General features: G+C 40.0%; 1 long non-coding RNA gene across 1 annotated transcript; it reads right to left on the bottom strand.

The window, feature by feature from the left end:
* Positions 1–11755: 11755 nt before the first annotated feature.
* Positions 11756–13071, bottom strand: LOC311263069. The gene is made up of 2 exons (XR_014623317.1): positions 12912–13071; positions 11756–12553 (listed from the first exon to the last, which is right to left on the bottom strand). It is a non-coding gene; the product is annotated as an uncharacterized lncRNA (long non-coding RNA).
* Positions 13072–13284: the final 213 nt, after the last annotated feature.

The following is a 13284-nucleotide window of genomic DNA, read 5'->3' as shown; positions in this document are numbered from 1 at the left end:
CAGTCAAACAGCCACTTAATATTTACTTTACAATGTAAAACATGATCAAAATGAGGTACCCCCATGAGATTATGCCGAGGTCTTACCTGTTTGAACAATGTTTTTATGTTTCATCTTAAGCTGCTTACACTTCCTTCTAAAAACGTGCTCAAACTCACCATATGAGCGCATTAATAAAAAAAAAACGTAGCCCTCCTCTTCCCCGTTGCCATGGTGACTCGTCGAATCGGGGCTCCATTGACGCTGTCTTTTTAGACTTGTGGCGCACGCGCTTAACTCCAGGTGAAACTACTCCGAGTTGATCAAACTAACTCAAATCAGCTGTTCTGGAACCGAAAACTCAGAGTTTCCTATCTCAGAGTAGATCAACTCAGAGTTCAAGTTTAGACTCAGAGTTTGTTGAACCTGCTTTGTGAAACGGACCCCTGATCTTTGTGGTAGTCTTTCTGTATTTGACCCTTTCCAACGGTGTGCTCTCGATTTTATAGTGATACAAATCAAACTGGTGTGGGATGTGTGTCATGGTACCTGGCAACCGTAACCATGCAGAGGTGAGTTTGCCACGTGCAAAGGACCCTGCCTGAAGTGGTGCATCTCGTCTACGTGGCAATGATGGCTCCTCAACACACACACACACACACACACACACACAGACACACTCTGTCACAAGGTTTGCACTTGTTAGATATTTTTTGTGGCGTAAATTTTTAGTTGTTGACTTTGATCGCTATTTTGTTTATTTACATTACATTATTTTTTTACATACAGCTATACATTACAGATGAATGAAAATTAATTTTACTTTCACATGCCTGTATTTATTCTACTGATCTGTGGTGTAGGGTCATATGGGGGCTGGGGCGTTGAAGGTAGGCCATTTGCCTAATACCACAGAAAACCTCCCTCTTTTTCACAGCCTAATGTTGGCAGGTAGTACGGAGCTACAGTACATGGTGACAACGATAAAGATGTGATTGTGGGAATGATCGTGGTCATGCTTTTGAAAATATATACTGACTTTAGGAAAAGGTAATCAAGAGTGGTCTCCTGTGGTATAGTCGGAAGTGTTTGTTGACCCATCCATCCACCCCGCCCTCCTCTACATCACTTCGCTTTCTCATTTACTCTGATCATAATTACTCCCGGTATAATTAGGGGGCTTTGTCACTTGGACGTAAACGTGTCATTTTGGGGCACTCGCTCAGATGACTGATGCTTGTCTCAGGAAAGCAGCTAATTAAGAAAAAAAGACTGACACGTTCATTTAATGCAGCAAAATTAACTGACCACCAAATCGAGAGCCAGTCACAGATACTCTTGTTTCAGCTAACAGCACTCTAGCACAGATGTTATATGAAATTTGCCATGGTAACATAGAGATGTTCGTCTGATTAGTTGCTGTTTAACTGTTGAAAACAGACATCAAAAGATACATGGTTCAGTAAAGCATTAAATGGCAGTGATTGTATATAACACAGATTCATTGGTGTTTGTTCCTCTCTACTGATTGGGAATAAGCTGCCAGCTCACATATATCCCTCAGCCTGAAATAACATCACTCTGGATGAACAGGCCCCCTCTATTAAAAATGCTACAAGAAACTGTTGGCACAATCCTGTTGCAGAGAGAAAACAATTCTCTCAGGACTAACTCGGATATTGCAGCGGGGGATGCAACCATTTCTCAAAAGACAATTTCCTCACAATAGCGTCAGCCATTCTGATTCCTGGGGAAAGGCTAACATCATTTGAGGATAGCACAGCTACACTTGATTAATTGTTATGGGAAGAGGTAGTGATATGACAATCTCATATTCACAGTGCGGGAACAAGCAAGGCTTATTTTTAGAGCAGGTAGCTGCCAGAAGTCACATTTAACTGAGATTCCTGAACTAGGTGGCAGACGTCGGCTCTGTTGGCTGTTTCTGATCAGAGGGAAGTTATTTTCTAATCTATTCCAGTCTAACATCCCTCAGGGGTCATATGAGCATAGGGAGAGAGGGTTGGTGGTAGCAATGATACTCTAATTAATGGGCAATTAACTATATCCAGTCATAATTACAGTTTCCAGACAATTAAGTTCAGTACGATGAATGTCAAATATAGATTTAGTGAGTTATCAAAGGAAATGAAAATGAGTATTTTTTCTGAATATGAATATGGATTCCCTTTTTCTCCCACTGCTCCCCAGAGTAGGTGAAGTAGCATTCATTCCTCATCAGAGAAACAACCGTATAGGTCAACAGTGAAAATCGCTAATTATGACCCATATTTAAGTTTCATGGTAGGTTGCGACCCCTAGTGGCTGTAGTTGTTAGCGCAACAGCAAAGGAGGAAGTCAGGTGAAGTAGCATAAGGAGCCACAAAGGGAGGAGGTCAACAATGAATGTTTGGGGCAAAGAGTGTTCGTGTTGCTTTTGGAAAGGTGATATGCAGCCTCCCAGAGAACCTCAGGGCCGCAGAGAATGTTGATGTTTTTAAAAAGAGGCTCAAGACCCATCTTTTTAATCAGGCTTTTAACTGAACTCATTTAACTCTTTCTAAGTTCTTACATTTTTTATTATTATTTATTACTATCCTTATTTATGTATTTATTTATTTATTTATTTGTTTTAGTCGTTATTTATGGTCTATTTTATACATTCTATTGTTTTATTCCCTCAGTTTTAGCTTCTATACCTTTTATCTTATTTTACTGTTTTAGCCCCTCGATCTTCCAGTGTTTCCTCCTGGGGGCCTACCACACCGGGAGTTGCTTCTGGTCCACCGATGGGGGTGCTGTCCCGTGGATGGCCCTGGCCCGGGTGGCTAGAGAGCTCTACACCTTGGTGTGGAGCCACCCCTGCAGTCATGGACCATGATTCCTCTCGGTGTGCATGGCCCCCAAAGGTAGCTTCTTCCTCACCTGTGATTTCGGTGCCCAGCCATGTCTCCTTAGCAACAGCTAGTGTATGTGTGTGGGTGTGTGTATGTTTGTGTGTGGGTGTGTATGTCTGTCCGTATGTCTGTGTATGTGTGTGAGTGTGTATGTAAATGTGTATCTGTGTGTATGTTTGTGGGGGTGGGAGGTTTGTGGTCTTCATGGTGTTTTGTATGGTTTTGTTCTGCTTTGTTTTTAACCTCTGTGAGGCACTTTGTGTTACAGTACAGTATGAAAAGTGCCATATAAATAAAGTTGATTTGATTTGATTTGATATGCCATTTGGAAGTCAATGGTAATTGACCTGTTCCAGCCCATTTTCACTCTCAACATGTCAAATACTGCAGCCTGCTCAGAGGCCCTACCCTTCTAAGTTTGACCCCCTGGGTGTCCCTCTTGTGCAGTAAGATATAGAGTGAGAAAGTCTGAGCCGTTGGGGTTGGGGGTTGGGGTGGTTAAATGGGTGAAACAGTAGACTTTCCCTATAAAGACTGGTTATTTTTAAATATTGTCACGTAGTAAACTGGTGTAGTGGTGTACAGTTGTTGAGAAACCACAAACGACTAGTTAGTGGTGCAGGAATGTCTATACAGAATCATGGCGATCCGTTCAATAGCTGCAAAGATTAGTCAGTCTGGACCAAAGTGGTGGACCCATCAACCAGTATTGCTTTGTCTAGAGTCCCGGTACTAGCATGACTAAAAAGCCAAAATTGCTGTATTGCAAAGAGGACTGAAATTGCATCACTTTTATATGCTGCCTCAATGAATTATACTTTCAAAGTATTTCAACCACCAGTAGTCTCCTTAATAATTGAGTGTTTTCTTAAGGCAATCCTCATTTGTAAATGAGTAAAAAGGCAATTGGCTCAGTCAGAGATCTTTATGATTATTCTTATCTGCGTCTTGGAAACGGTGATGTAATTAAGAGTGAGACACTGATGCTAATTAACCTTGGTGGAGGTGAAGGAGCTGGGAGCTGCTGTTGTTTTAACTAGTGAACTAGTGTGTCTCAGCAATGATTAATCATGTGAGGCCTCCAGTCTGTCAGTAAACAGGGAGAAGGACACCTTGGGGGGGTTGCTCATACGGGTAAGGTACAGGAAAAAGCAGGTATGAGCTGGTGGAAAGAAATTCTGCTTTGGGCTTGTTCTGCCCCATGGGGGGGTTTCAACAGTGGTAGCTTGATGGGGTTCCAGCCTCCTCACAGAAATGTCAAGCAGAGGGCATCGGAGGAATTAATTTAAACACAAGTGCAGGGTGTGTCCCAAGGCGCCTCAGTGATGTAATTACATGTTTTCTCATTATTCATATGCAGAGAGATGTGCATATGGCATTTCTCACAACAAGGTTTGAAACAGTAGAGACCTGCTGTGACACAGCTCCTCGATATTGATGCTGTAAATAGAACATGAATAACCCGCACAGAAACAAACCAATGCATGGTGGTTTCTATTAACGCTCCTTCAGTTTACACTGTTATGTTAAACACTTTCCTTTACAGTACAGCTGCAGCTAATTCTGACTGGTAATGTTTTTTCCCCTGTTTTTGTTGAACAAAACCTCAACAGTTTGTACACTTATCTTTTTTATCATACATCAGATGGTGGCTGTATTTTTCTGAGAGTGGCTCAATACAAAGACCACCACTGAGGGGAAAAACAAATATGGCTGCTCTGAAAGGGCACTGTAACATCGGGAGAAAAAAGTAAGAATCAACAATGATGCATGATGTGTCAGACAGTCAGTGGTCTGAGGGTAATGAAATGCTGCCAGGACACATACAGTGTGAATATAATGGCAGTCTCATGCTTTGTCCACACTGCCTGCTTGTGTAGTGCACGGAGGCTGCGTTGCTGAGCTGCTGCTGCTCACTCGTGTGTGTATCCATACAGGGAACATGCCTGCTCTGTCTGTTTACATGGAGTCTGCCTTAAATAATCAACAAATATGATGACGTACAGAGGAAAAATAAAAAATGCCCTTCACCTGTTGTGTGTGTATTCTCTTAATGTGTGTGACATATTACACAGATACAGATATTAAAACTATAATAAAACGCTGCTATGATGTCCATATGTCGCTTTCAGGTCTACGTTTGCTGAGAAACGCATGTGTCGTGGTAGAAATAGGCTGGACGGTGAATCTCTAGATGACGCGCCACTGCTGCCTTGCTTGGCAGCTATGCTACTTAAGCCAGCAGTGTGTCTGCTCTAACCTGTTAACATTGACGTCAAAATGAAAAGCGAAAAGTTCCAGCACACACACGCTGCTCACATAGGCAGTGCATCCAGCCTGTTATATATAATCCTGAAGGCATATTACATTTATCTGTTTTCATGGTTTTGGCAATTACTTACTTGTGTTGTATGTGTTTTCTGATCTGGCACTGGTAGGATGAAGTTGTTTTTCAATGCACTTCAAAATAACAATTGTGGGTTTTTTTTTTCGAAAATGTTTTCTGATCAGACTATAATAACATTTGTTAGGTTTCAACACAAGAATGACAAAGTTAAATATACTGCAAGGAATTTACTAACTGCTTATGAAACAGTCTCAATTTAATACTGGTGCATCTATATGACCTACATAAGCAAATAAGACCATCAGAGAGAGCACTGGCTCTTTCTGTACAGTTATTATAGTTAGTCTTCATGTCTGTCACAGGTACGATTCTGACTCATCCGGGTCAGTCTTGAAATTGATTTTATTTTTATAATGTCAGAGTGCTGAACAAAGTTTAGTTTGTTTCAGTTATTAATCTCACATAGCTATAAAATACATTGCCGCTTCATTATGCATTCTGCAAACTACCTGTGTTTAAAAATAAAGTATCTATATATAGGCCTATATATGATCACATATACATCCTATTTAATTAGGTATTTATTTAACATATACAAGCTTGCTGGTTTCCTCTTTTCTTGTGATAGGAAGTGAAATACTTGCACTGCAAAATGTTCTTTTTTCAATTTTTGGAAGAATTCTTCCTGTATTAGGGTCATTTTGACATTGCGTTAAAAAGTGTTATCTTGTCTCTACAGCTCCCTTAATACAATAACAGCACAGACCCTCTTCTTTGGCAGCCAGGTCTGTTTGTGTTTGCCCTTTTCCATTACCAGACTGTGGTCACTTATTCTGTACATTGTCAATGTCTCTCTCTGGTTATCATCAGTTACGATGATAATGTAGTCGGCCTCAGTATATTGTCTGTTTAGGGCCAAAGCTTGTTCTGTGAGCTTGTAATATAATTCCAATAAGAGATGCAGAACATGTTTTTAAACTCACATTTCACACGTCTTCAAATCTACCCACATCGGGTACACTGTGGAGCACCTTCAGACTGTGAGACTCCTCAAATTGGTCCTCCGCACTCCACTTTATAACTTAGTAAGTAATTTGTTTTGTTTTTTTCCTCTTATGTAGCTGCTTAAACAACCCTGCTGTTGTAAAACGACAAATAAGTAAAGCTTTAACCTTTTTAATAAATAAACAATTGTGCATACTGGTGCAGTTGAAACAACTTGACATAAACACAACATACATTAATTGCTTGAGAAAGTTCAAGCTCCACCTCCAAGTTGCTTCATGGTAGAGTCAAGCCACAGGACTGAGAGATAACGGCAGCCATGCTCATTAATCGCTTCATCATTTGCGTCTACACCAAGCGTGATGGGCTGGAAAGAGGTCATGTTGGATGTAGGATACCATATTTTGCTGTCTGGATCAACTTCCAACCTTCAAGTGTTCCAGGTGCATGATGCCATGAATTAATAAAAACCTTGGCTGACAGTAACTAAATGTGTACACACAGTTGAACCCTCAGCAGTGCAGCCTTCTTGCATACATATATGCCATAAATGAAATAGACAAGAAAACAACACGTGAGGGTAACAGACACCATTATAAATTTCATTTCAAGGCGCTTTTATACTTGGAAACATTTTTCAATATTCCATTCACTAGCCTAACACAAATAGCGTGTTCAACAAATACATCCTACCTCCTCTTTACGGGAGAAGGATCTGCCCTGAGTTTACAAGTTGGAATTCCAACTTCAACTTATTCTAGTAGGAGGTCGGAAAGTTCTCGTTTTTTTGAAAAGAAGCATTTAAAAGAGCACTCAAAAAAAAATAGTTTTTCAAATGTTGTGAATCACAGCAGCCATAAGGGGTCCTTGAGCCTTGAGTCATAAATGTGATAAAAAAAAAAAATGAGGCTGATGGGTTAGTAGCACTTGAGATTAGCAGCGAACAGATACATACACAGACACGTGCACACACACTCGGCCGACAGCATGGCGGAGATAATAAAGTCATCAATTTTATTGACCCGAAATGTCCGCTATGATCATCATTTGCACTAAAAAATGATTGCAGGAAGACTAGTTTGTACAGCATATCATTGTCGAACCACAAAGTGTAGCACTGCAAAATGAAAAACTACTCTTACAACTGACAGTTTATGCATAATAACTTTAATGTTTACTTTCATTTTATGACACAAATAAACGATTACATTTTCTTTCTTTAACTGGAATTTTTGTAATCATAACGATGAGGAAAACGACAAAGATAAGACCCAGGTTTAACTCAAAAGGAAAGACAGGAAGTTGTGAATCTTTGGTTTGCTTTGACATTTCAACTGTGATCTAAAATAAAACCTAGGATGCATATTTCATGCTATTCCCATTATGTTTTAAATGTTTAAAATATTTGGCAATTCCCATTGCTCCTGTAACAGTTACTTTCCCAGTTCTACAAATTTCCATCTCTTCCTTTTTCAGTACTTTTATAGATGTTTTAAAAACATTTTCTCAGTGTGAAGATAGTTTAATGGCAAAGCTACAATTCTACATTGGACATTCAGTACTTGTAACCATGCGTCTTTATTTACCTGCAACCCTCGATTGATGTTATCCCCTGATACTTTCTCCCATTTTCCCTCTAATTCCTCCCTGTGCAGATAAATAAATAGCTTCAAAAGGATTCAGGCCTGTATATTATAGTGCAAGCATGCAAACTAAATGGTGTGTTCAGACTCCTGGAGCGTGGGACCATCAGAGGGCCCTGCAGCACAATCTCATTATAAACATCCCTCTGTTTATTCCCTAAACTGAGGGGGCTATTATCAAGCATGTGGCATGTTGTCATCCTCATCCACACCAGAGATGAGCTTGTTTCCTCCCGTCTGCAGCCGTCCCCCAGTCGTATGCTGTGAGCCCGAGTGACAGGCCATCACTCTTCATCTCTAGCGTCCCAGAGCCAGACAGGAGTTTGGAATAGGTGTCGCTGTTACCAGTTTTGTCAATCATGACAGCCTCTACAGCGCCTTAATGCAGCACAGATGGTGTGTTGGTGCATGTCCCCGTTTGTCACTGAAATAGAAGAGTGACAGGGTCTTTGCCCATGTGAGGCGACAGAGTTTTAGCTTGTTACAAACTACAGAATGTTTGAAGCTAAGTGCATTTCACTCCTGAAGTATACACAATACCCTACAGAATAACTGGCAGAGATGACTCAGCCATAATGCGGAAAAACTTGCACAACAATGGCATAAACAAACATAATGAGCTACATCTGTCCTCAAATAATATGTTTTGTATAAAATAAACTGTAGTCTTGGCTCCATTGTACTTTAAAGTCATCCTGGTCTTTTGGTTGGTAAATTTATGTTGTTAAACTCATCTGTGGCTCATCAACTTTTCTCTTTTTGACCGCTGGATTTTCATCATGTCCAGAAACTTTAATTTGCATATCGCGGGTTAGAATATTCGCTTTAGTAGAGCAGGTTAGACTCTCCACTCCATCACCAAATTGTCAGCACAAGTCATGTCAGGCTGGCTGAGGACTGCTTTTAATAGGGGTTGAAAGGAGCAGGTGTGATTGCCCATGACAACATGTTCTCACTCCCAACTCATTAACTACGGCAGCTTTGATCAGTGGCCCAAAGCCTCAAACTGTGATGCTGTAGGTACCCCTCTAGTGTCACCTTCACACATGCAGGGCTCTGCAGTCAAGTTACCAATTACAAATATGCAATGTCCACTCACACTTTAAAAATGAGACTTGCTCACAAACATTTCACATTTAAGAATACAGGTCTACAGAATACAGCCTGCCATCAGGCTGGATTTTATCTGTAACGGGACAAAGGAACCACATCTGCCATTGCTCTACCAAAACAGGAAGATGCTTTGTTTTCCCTGGTCACTATCTCCAGGTAATGGACGAACAACTGAACTAACTGTGGAAAATACACTGCAAAAGAAAAAGAACCCCACTGATGGAGGAAGCAAAGAAGGTGAAAAGGGAGAATGATAGACATCGAGGTTAAACAAGAGTGATGGTTGGGCATTCGCTAGATGGAGAGCACTCCAGAGTTGAGTCAAAGTCTGTTCCCCCACTGATATGTGTTTCCTCTTACCAACGCGATTTGCTTAAGATGGGTCAAAACTGGAATTCTTTCTACTAGATCAGTAAAAAACAAAATCTGCCTACTAGACTGCTAGCAGTAGCCATCTTACTAATGCTGTCTTTGTGAGAGTGGCACCAACATTAATACCACATGAAAGAAGTCAATTTTGAACCATTGGGCCATAAACCAAGCCGCCGTTTTGGTGCATTGGTGGTGAGAACACGATGAGTGTAACCAGCTCTACTAACACTTTTATGGCAGCTCAGTCTCATGCAAAAGTGTGTAATAGACACACTTTTCCACTCGAGTGTATGTGGTTGACAGTCTGCCTCGCTTCGGCACAGTACCCGTTGGGGGTGATAATGACAAGAACAACGACGAAAGTGTAGCAGAGAGCGAGAAAGTCCATGTCAGGAGGAAGTCAGGGATTGTTGGCCGGTTCATTCATAGGGCTTACGCCAGTCCTGTGTGAGGCCAGTAGTTAATGTTGACTGTTTCCAGGAAGTAATTATTGTAAAACCTTGATCTTTTCCAAAACCCAGCCAAGTAGTGATTGTTTTAAGGAAGTAGTTATATTTAGGCAAAACATGATCTTTTCCTAAAGTTAACCATGTTTTTGCATGTTAAACCATGTAAACGGATGTTGCATGTTTGTTATTGCTTGATCACCAGACCATGATGTTTTCACAGGTAGGCAACGTCAAAGCCGACAGTGTCACGGTGGACTGGTGGGTCCATTAAATGGTTTGGCCTGATACTAGGTTGTATATTGTATTAAAGTGGATTATCTCCCATCTCATTCTGTATTCTAACCAATGAAACATTACCTGTACAGTACCCTGGAGATAGTCTCCTCACCTGACTCAGCCTAGCACTATGGCAACTAAAACACCTAAAGTGCATCTGAATTGGGCACTGCACACCAAAAATAGCACAAAATTATTTCTGATTGCCTTAGTGTTGACATTACATTATAAAATATGTGAAAATTTACTCAACCAAAATGATCCTGAAGATACAAACAGGCACACTGGTTGGACTCAATTTTTATCTCTATTAACCACTGCAGAGGAAAAGTATTGCTGAAAATGGTCAATTAACAGTTCTTGCAGCCAGCTTGAACTATAGTCTCTCTTCTCTATAAGGGCCTATCCCCATGCAACAGAGGAGTCAAGTTAGCCCTGTGTAGTAGCTCGCTTGTGGTAACATTGATTGAACTCTAAGAAAAAACAAACAGTTGATATAAGCCTTCTGTCTCTTCTCTTACTGTGCTCAGTTTGAAACTTTTTCAAAGTCAGTCGCGTATAATCAAAGTTTCCCAGAAAATGGTAACCCTCTATTGTTTGGCAATATGCTGAGCCCAGCTCATAAATGGCTTCACTGTGGGTTGCTGCCTGATGTAAATTATTATCTCTGTCTCTGTTTGTAAATGCAACTTCCCAGAAGCAGTCGTCCTTAAGCTGCTGCAAGTCATAACCACCTTAACTTTAAGCATGTTTGACCTGAAAGATTGTTCACTCCCGTCCCATAGGACAGACACATGAATCAAACACTAATAGAGCTATTCATTTTATTAGAAAAATAGTTTCTGATGGTTTTTTTTTTTATTGTAAGAGATGGACATAATTAGCAAGTAAAACACTAGGGATAATAATGTTGAGTCAGATAGGTCGAGAACACGGTGGTATATTGATTTACATGTTACTTTTTCAAATGTAATTTACCTTTGCAGTCAAAGCATAAGCTAAACAATATGTACATGCCATGTAATGTAACCTGAAAGAGGTGCTGATTATTGTAATCACTTCTACTCTCCATGTTGGCTGTGAAGCAGTGTAGTGTAGCCTTCTAGTGAGAGGAAATCTACCCCTCTGATTCCTCCTGATAATGCATTTTAGTTCATCCAAAGCTCAGTTATCCAAATCAAGTGGGTATGTTTGTCCTGGCAGTTTATTTGCCGGGCTGTGTCCAGGTGGACAAACATGCATGTCACTGCCAGGATATAACCCTCCTACATGGCACAGCACTGTCCATGAAATTGTAGAGAATGAATTTTGGATAAAAAAGATGTGAACACTATAAAAAGATGGTAAAAATCACAATTTCATAGATACAGTAGACAGACAGACGGACGGACGGACAGACGGACAGACGGATAGATGGACAGATAGATAGATAGATAGATAGATAGATAGAAACAGGAGTCATTTGTATTTAAAAAACGGTCTCAGTCCCAGTGTTCAGCCATGTTCAGGAACAGTCCAAGAAACAGTTCTTATTCTCTGAAAACTAAAGACAAACATAAACTTGCTGTATTTCATGTTGGTGTTTATGTAGCACTTGAGGTGTAGGACTAGAGTCTAGGTTCAGGAAGAGTGGTGATATTAGTGTTTAAAAACAACAGACCACAGACCAGTGAGTGAGTTTTAACTGCCGGCTAATTTATATAGAAAAATTATTAGAAAAACAGTAACAGTGGTACCAAAACACTTTTACACAAACACACACAACATGAATCGTTCGATCTCCCTCCAACCATTCAAAATGAAACCCAACCTCAGAAAAATAAGGTTACTTTTCCCTATTTATCTTATTTGGATTCAATCCAACCTATTTGAGTTGAGATATAATTTTGTCTTTAGGTTTCCTATGTTGGTTGTTTAGTTCTTGGTATCTATTTTGAGTTTACTCAGTCTAAGTTCTCATTTTATCTTAGTTTAGGCCTATTTATGAGTTTTAATTCTAATTTTCTTCTATCTCTTTAATTTGCTTAACCAGCTCTATTTAAGCTTTAAATCACTTTTACAAACCCCATTCATGTCATACCGAATTGGCACACAATAATGAAAAGGGAATTAAAAAAAAGAAAATAAAATGCAAATAAAAAATAAAAAATGTATCAAAAATACAACTCAATCAGATCTCACAGATCAATATAATCAATAACTCAGATTTCTTCAGTTTGATATATGACCAGTCTTTTGGTTAAGTCCTTTCTCGGTCCAAATGAAATTCACTGTGTGTTGCTGCAAAACCTGTCAGTTCTGTCCTACCACGATCCCAGTGTCAGAATCAGTGTCTTTGTCCACGTGTGTAGGTGACTTTTGCAGCACAGGTGATCCTCCGCTCCGACTCTCTCTCCTATGGGAAGCTCGCCATCTTGTTTCCACGGCTCTAGGTGTATTCACACACCAGCGATCCCGACTAAAAAACCTGGCCTGCCATACAACAAGGCAACGCACATGCAGGCATTTTAGCTTTACATAAATCAGGAAATTAAATGAAAAGAAAGTACTAGTACTGAAATACAGATTAACTATCAACTTAAATACAAACCGCACCCTAAAATGGCGGCTCTGCTCTCGCTTTCTCTCCACCGTCAGACAACTTGACCGTGTAAGCTGTTTTTTTAGCTCTTAGCTACACATTACACAAATGAAAATACAAAATACACAGCATAACAGTTGTTCAGGCTGCTTTAGCTTAGCTGCGAGTAATATCGTCTTCACACTGAACTTATATGACAAAGGAATACCTGCTAGTACACACACTGAAAAAATAGCTTTTTCCACTCACCAAATCCTCGTTCAAAAGTGCAAAAAACTGAATCCAGCAACGTGAACAGCAGTTCGGTACAATATCCTCCCAAAATAAAAGAAAACAAGGTGTAAAACCTCAAAATAGTCTGGTTTTACTCCTATTTACGTTCTCTTTTCCTCTGGTTCGACTTTTCCGTCTGCCGTCTGTAGCATTCTCCTCTTGCTCTAATTATCCTCCCTCTCTCCAGCAAGCGGCGCTGTAGTCACCTGACCAGCACTTGTTAAAGGAGCAGTACACACAAAATAATAATAAATTGAACAGTAAACTGCTTTTATGACATTCTGTTACATTAAACACAATAATTATTGTGTTTGCTTATTTTTAGATTTGATCTTAAGTTATATCATTT

This window comes from Pagrus pagrus (assembly GCF_965226575.1).
Source record: "Pagrus pagrus genome assembly, chromosome: 9".
NCBI classification, from domain to species: Eukaryota; Metazoa; Chordata; class Actinopteri; order Spariformes; family Sparidae; genus Pagrus; species Pagrus pagrus.
The sequence above is the reverse complement of the archived record's forward strand: the minus strand, read 5'-3'. Positions and strand labels throughout refer to the sequence as shown.